At 45.4% G+C, this 6,987-nt stretch overlaps 1 protein-coding gene across 2 annotated transcripts in view; it reads left to right on the forward strand.

The window, feature by feature from the left end:
- Window positions 1–1,947: 1,947 nt before the first annotated feature.
- The window catches only part of ken (zinc finger and BTB domain-containing ken and barbie protein), a 26,250-nt gene continuing 21,210 nt past the window's right edge, over window positions 1,948–6,987 (forward strand). For both annotated transcript variants that reach the window (XM_018031116.2, XM_026816791.1), the window contains exon 1: window positions 1,948–2,277. The gene's annotated coding sequence lies outside the window, so the exon portion shown is untranslated. The remainder of the gene's footprint in view (window positions 2,278–6,987) is intronic.

Here is a 6,987-nt window from a genome sequence, read left to right on the forward strand (position 1 = left end):
CGTAGGCTGGGCATAGCCGAATATCTCTCTGCCTCTCTCTCTCTGTCTTTCTCTCGGCGGCTTTCGGATTTGGTCCCACCTTTCGTACGAGCTCTGTTTCTCTTCGGGAGTCGTGTCTCCTAACGGGGCGCCGTTCCCGCGGAAAGTATCGCGGCCTGATCGTCGAGGGAACCCGCACGAAACGGAACGAAACGGGGAAACGAGACTGTGAAAAAGAAGTGTGCAATTGTGTAACAACATTTCTAGTCCGTTGCTTCGCGAAATCTGTGTGTTGATTTCGACTGTCCGACGCGAGCGAGCGAGGCCTCGTGGCGACCGAAAACAGGTGAAAGATCGTCTCGCATACGGTGTACGTGTACGCGCGTCGGAAACGAAGCTGCACCGTGTCGTCGCTTAGACCGGATTCACGTCGACGAACGGAAAAGCGATGGAAACGATCGTACGCGTATGGTCGGCCGTGTCATGCGCTACGAAACGCGAGTGTTCAAGGTCATCCCGCGTGTACCACCGGTAACCCGTTTCCGGGACGAAGAGGGCAACCTCTGGATCGTCTGTCATCGGCGTGGAATTAGCTGATGATAACTAATTACGTGGCAGGATTTCGAATCCGAGTGTTCCGTTTGTGATCCATCGATCGCGTCCCGCTCGCTTCTACCGCGCGCGCCACCAGCCAAGTTTCGTAAAACGGATTACAAAACCAGAAGAGAAAGGAGACAGAGAAAGGGAGAGGCATAGAGGAAGAAGAGAAGCAAGTGGAAGAAAGAGAGAGAGAGAGACACGGACAGGCACACGTACACGTACACGCGAGAGACACGTACACGTAGACGGAACGGTGATCCGGGCGCAGGAAATTGTAAAAGGCAACGATATTTGCCAGTGGAGATACGGTGTTCGAGCACGAGTTTCTGGATCGTCCCCGAGGGTTGGACACGCGGAGAAGGACGAGAGGAGGTCTCGGGTGCGCGCCGAGTCGTGAAAGAAGTCGTCTGCGTTACGGCGACAAGGAGAAAGAGGAAAAGGAGGCGGAGGTGATCTCTCTGTCGAGGACACCAGTAGCGGAGGACAAGTTTGAAAGACGATCCGGATGTGGCTGAATCCGCTTGTTATCTTTCTCAGCCCTAACCGCGCGCACTTTTCTAAACTCGTCCGAGACTCCGTTTCACCCTACCGGTGTGCCGGGTCTATCCCCGATCAGTCTTGATCGGTGATACATCGATCATCGCCGGCGATCGAGCCACGCTACGTCGGCGCTCTCCTCTAAGACAAGAGGGAACGCTGCGGTGCCGCGAGCGCGGAGACACGCGGCCGAGCGGAATTAAAAGTGCGCTTAAAAAGGTTAGCGGGATAAAAAAGGCGCGCGCGCGAAAGGATAAGAGAAAGGAATAGGAGCCACCTCCGAGTCCTTGAGAGTACCCAACGGGTAAAAGTGCCGCGCTCGGAGCCAGCCGGTTGACCCTGGGCAACCAACGGAGCAGACCCCGTTGGAAAAAAGTTCTCCACCGTCGATTCCCGTCGTCGTCATCGGCCGTCATCGCCGTCACCGTTGTCATTCGTCGCGATACGTTGTCCGTCAAATTGTGATTACAGTTTTCGTGGGCCGGTAACGCGCGTCATTATTCTTTTCCCTTACACCGTTCGTTCTTCTTTCGGTGTCGCGTAACGAATCACAGCACCGAATTATACACGCACCCTTCTCGAGTGGGATCACGTGTGGATAACCCAGTGACACGTGTGAAATTGGAAAACGTCGAAGAGCCGAGGAAGGACCGCGGGATAATTGTCGCTTTTTGAGTTTCTTCATCCGAAGCCACCAAGACTTCGATGATTCGCAGAAATCGTTTCGACGAGATCTCCTTATACAGTATCGTGACTACCACTACTATGTGGACGTGTTTTTGAGTGTGAAGTGATCGCAGGAGAACGCTCGATCATTATTTCCTTCTGCTTCTTCTTCTTCTTCTTCTTCTTCTTCGCACACAAATATATATTTTCGGTCGCTGCTGCGACGTCCTTTTTTTCTTCGGTTTCCTCGTTCCTGACCGACGACGTGCCGCGATCTGTTTCTCTCGTGCCGGTGGTGATACGTGCTCCGGTGTATCAATGTATATCACGTGTCCGTACCGTCGTCCTCGCCGCCGCTATCACGGGATTTCGGGTCGTCGGCTCGTGGAGATGCTTCGTGACTCCTCGAGAGAGTCTTAAAGGAAATTGTACCACCGCTCGGTTTCTTTGGATACCATCGATATTGGATAAAGTGCGGACGATCAAAAGGACAAGGTGAGGAAGAAATGATTGTTAAACATAATCGTAGTAGACGTATGCAATATCGTGAGCAATATTGCCTGCGGAGACCGCTATTTTAATAAAAGAGCTTGCACCAACGTAAACATATTGGGAAACGATTTGTTACCTAAACGAACCGGTCCAAATAATCATTTTTTAATATTACATTGAACTCTTTATACGCTGATCGTTAATGACGCGACGGATAATATTTACATGATGCTGGTACGAAACGTGACGATGATTCGCAGCGGGCGCCTCGTGAACGAGCACGTGAAAGCTAACAATAGGAAAAGTTTGTTGAAAGTGTAATTCAACAAAGCTTTCTCAAATACATATGTTCCTCTTTTTTAGTCCGTCGACGTAATAAACACGCGTTGTCGTATCTGCGGAACCGCAGTGGAAAACAAGGAAATTATTCGAGCAATGAACCAGCATTCCGTGCTATCGGATAAAAGAGACTGTGTAAATTAAGGTAGCGTGCCGTAATTGGGGGCAAAAACGATCGCGGCCTGTAACGCAGACTAGGGACAGGTAGATAGATTGGAACGAACCGCACTGACAATGAGAAAATATGATCGACCGGGTTGTAGAACAAATTGCGCGACTATTGACTCCGCGAAAGCAATTCCTGCTTCCATTCGAAAGCCTGCAGTATTGGACTGTACTGATCGATGCGCGCTCGTGTCAATGAAAATTTAAATGGACGCATCCTTTGAAATCGGAGCCAGCCTGTCACAATCGGTTAAATCGGCTCATCACTATATTTCCTAATGATATTTATATCATTTCGTGCTCTTCATTAATTGTCTTAATATTTAAGTATCTCAGTTTCTTATAGAAGCAAACGCTTCATGAAGGATTAATTAATATATATGAGGACAGAATAAAAAAATGAATAAAATCGTTAGAGGTTTCCATAAAATGCAGCAATGAGCTTTCTAAATTTTGTGTCAAGATCAAATAAGTACTTTAAAAAACGGCACGAAACCAATAATAGGAGTTGCTTAGAATTCTATTCTAGCTGTTAAATAGTGCATGATAAGTGAGTCCTTCACTTTGTACGTATTTTCACACATCATGCGCACTCCTTAACTCGTTTGTATTTAAATTTTTAATAAACGCTTGAACATATGCGTCTGTTCGGACAGAATTCAAATGAAACTGAATGAATAATCTTGAGAATTGATTAGCATGGACGATCGAGAATTCACAAAATTCATGCTAACGAATAGTTGTTATGATTTTAACCTACCGCAATGTCTCCGCGCATTTCTGGCAGCGACAGTATTATCGTTTTCGACTTATACTTATTTCGACAGGGAATAACTTCATTGATACTTCTTGATTATTGTTGATCTTTCGACATTTTTGTCATCGTTCCCGAACGAGTCTGTCTGCTCATCAAAATGTGCTCTCACAACAATGTGAGAAGCTCTTCTTTCTAATTTATAATTCAAGTTCAGGTGTTCCATGGCCGCGTATGTACGCGGTTGGTTGCGCAACTCGGTTTTTAAGAGAAAAAACAAGGCGGTTGGGGAGAAGGCGGAGGGGCTCACGAGTTCTATGTGGTCATCAATGGCTCACGGTGACGGATCGTAAAGAAAAAGCGATCTCGAGTCAAGGTCGGGCTCGTCGAAAGGCATCTTTACGCTCGCCATTTCGTATTCATGTGCCCATTATCTGCCGGATATATTTATGTTACGCTCTCGCATAGTTTCGGTGCACACCGCGCATCTGCGCGAATATTCTGCAAACTAGAATTACAATCAAGTTCCAAAGGTGAACAGACGTTTTTCCTGGTGGATCGTTTCCTTAATGTTTCAATACAGACGTTTTTACAGACGAAATTATCTTAGAGAGTTCTTTTGCAGACATTGACAGACTGATTAATATCCCATCATCTTTTTTGCTAGACAGATGAAAAATTAAATTAAGAAAACTTCATCCGGTTAATTAAATGATAAGCGTGGCTTTCAATATTCAAAACACGCATTTCCTGTATACGATAGATAGAAAATATTTCAAAACAAAATAGCAAAAAACGAGTGCAGAGAGATAACAGCGGAGAGTAGAAAGGAAATATTTTCATTGTAATCGAGATAACCAGTACCGCAACAAGCGCGTGTTTGCGAATACTTAATTAATAAACTGAACCGAGGTTAAACAAACGTCTATAATAATACGCGGTTAACATTTATAGCTCCGTGCTAACACCAATTTATTTGTCTCGATAGTTTTCGAGCACCTGTTACAAGACGGACGAATAGGTAAATACTAGTACGGTTCTAGCACGAATCCCAGTCACTTTTATCTATGTTACGTGGTCATTGATTAGCGGAGCTGCGTTGATTCATTACAGAAGGCAATCGCGGCTCGTAAAACGATTAATTAACGAGAGGCCCGTAATGAGTATCGACGTAGGTTACCATTACGATAGCTAGTCGAAAACAATGTCGCATGCCTCTTACGTCTGCTCGGTATCGATCGATTCCGAATGATCGACGCACGCATCGGTTAAAACGATCGTGAATCACGTCCGATTGATCTTACGTAAGATGAGTTTACGTTTCTTCTCGTAATCGCGATCGACAGATAGATCGTGCACTTCCTATTTCGCTATTCATCGAACCTTTCACGAATCCCTGCGATCGATCCGATCCGTTCTCGTTCGGATCACGGTTCTGCTCCGATTTCATTTTTCCAGCTACTGTGGAATCGTCGATTAATTTAAGATCGTTCGTTTCACGGTCCCGCGTACGAGTTTAAAACCGAGCGCGACTGCAATTGCCGGAATTATCGCTCCATAGAAATGTGTTCTCAGTTGATAGCGAAAACTCGATTATCGCAGTCCGATTGTAACTAATATAGGTGCCGCGAGATAACTATAATCACAGTATGTAGTACATGCGTCGTAGGTATATAGTACCTTGGTTACATACCCAGTGTATATTTAAACTTAACTGCATTTTTTTACGTGTTAAACGCTGCGGAGATATGGCGTGGCAATAATAACATCCGGTAAAACGTGGATGCATAAGCGTATTACCTTCAAACGGTCTCGCGATCTAAGTATGATATTATTATCGAGTCTGAAAAGCATTCGCGAGCATGCAAACCTTTCACAGAACCGTGCATGTGTCGTGTATATCGTATATAAATTCCAGGTGGATCTATTGCATAAGCGAAATTCATTGTCGGCCGCGTTACTTTTTAAATAATAGTCCGCATTATTCGTCTTATGAATGTAGGAAAGCACGATTCGATATTATCGTGCATATTAGAGTAAATTTCCTTGCCAAACATTGTATATTTATTATGCAATAATTTCTAAAAGATGTTGGATTCATTAAATGTTGAGGCGCACGTTGGTTAATGGGAATGCACATTGACGCTGCGTGTTTAAAACATTTTCACCTTCCACGGTCCGCCTGCGGTTGCTTCCTTCTGAAACGTTTCTTCGTCGACGATAAGACGGGTTATTAAGACGCGGCCTCGCGGCGCGGAGGCCTCGGATTGGTCGGAACCGGGGTTTCGATGTGTAGAGGGCACGTTAAATGAAGTTGCAATTAAGAGAGCTAAAAGCTGCGCGGCTGACTATGCTTCTCAAGGCCTCGAGCCTCGCCGGAGCGTACTTCCGCTTCTGATTAGCTTCCTCTTTTCCCACATCGTCCTCGCCGTTTTCTCGCTCCCTCCCTCGCCTTCCTCTTTCCTTTTCCCCGCATCTTTTTTTCGCCGGCTCTGCTCTCTCCTCGCTCTCCCTCGTCCCCTCTCTCTCTCTCTCTCTCTCTCTCTCTCTGTCGTTCTTCTGCGATCTTCTTTATCTCTACACCGGTCTTATCTCACACCGTGGGAATTCGCGCGTGCGATTCGCGCCGCGAGAAGGAGAGGAAGTTCTTAGTCTCGTTCTTCCATTGCCATCGTTTTTCTCGTTTTCTGCTTTTGCATCTTGATATAATCGACCCTTGGCGCACCATTGGTCATGCATGTTACCCGCGACGAATTGTCTCTCGCTGCGTGTCTCTGAAACTCGCCTGACTGGCAGCTTTTAATCCAAATTTAATTCTTTCGAACGTACGGCTGTTAGACTTGTAAGATATTCCTGGGGAAGATACCTGATACACTAGCCGACTAGTTTTACTAAGCGGATACAAAAGTAATATGTGCATCTCTTGAGGACATCAAATATTTCACAGTAAATGATTAAATTATTATGGACGATTTGCTTTCATCACTCACAGTGAAAAATTTCAGCAGAAATAAATTGTCAAATACATTCAAAACAAAAACATTGCCACGTTTCCAGTGGATTATAAATATAGTGGATTATTTATAAAAGATAAGATGTACTAACTTGAAAAGATTGTAGATGAAAGAATTGCGTAACACCGATGAGAGGACAGACGCGGTTGTTGTAGCAATAGAAAAATTGTCCGGTTGTCCCACGACGAGGCCCGCCGACACGATTTTAATGGTTTAAGAGGTTAGGCGAAAATGTTTCACTCGCGCGGCGGTGCACTTTCACTCCGTCCCGAGTTTCGCCGAATTGGCAGATACGATTACATCGCGCGTTGAAATTTCTGTCGATTGCGCGAATTACGGTTGTAATAGCTAACTCTGCCCTGAGTCTTTTTTCCATGCTCACCCGTTCTCGACTCCCGGATAATCGACAGATCGTATCTTAACTATAGTATAAGGAAATAT

This window comes from Ceratina calcarata, unplaced genomic scaffold, assembly GCF_001652005.2.
Source record: "Ceratina calcarata isolate Rehan_Ccalc_2016 unplaced genomic scaffold, ASM165200v1 scaffold546.2, whole genome shotgun sequence".
NCBI lineage: Eukaryota > Metazoa > Arthropoda > Insecta > Hymenoptera > Apidae > Ceratina > Ceratina calcarata.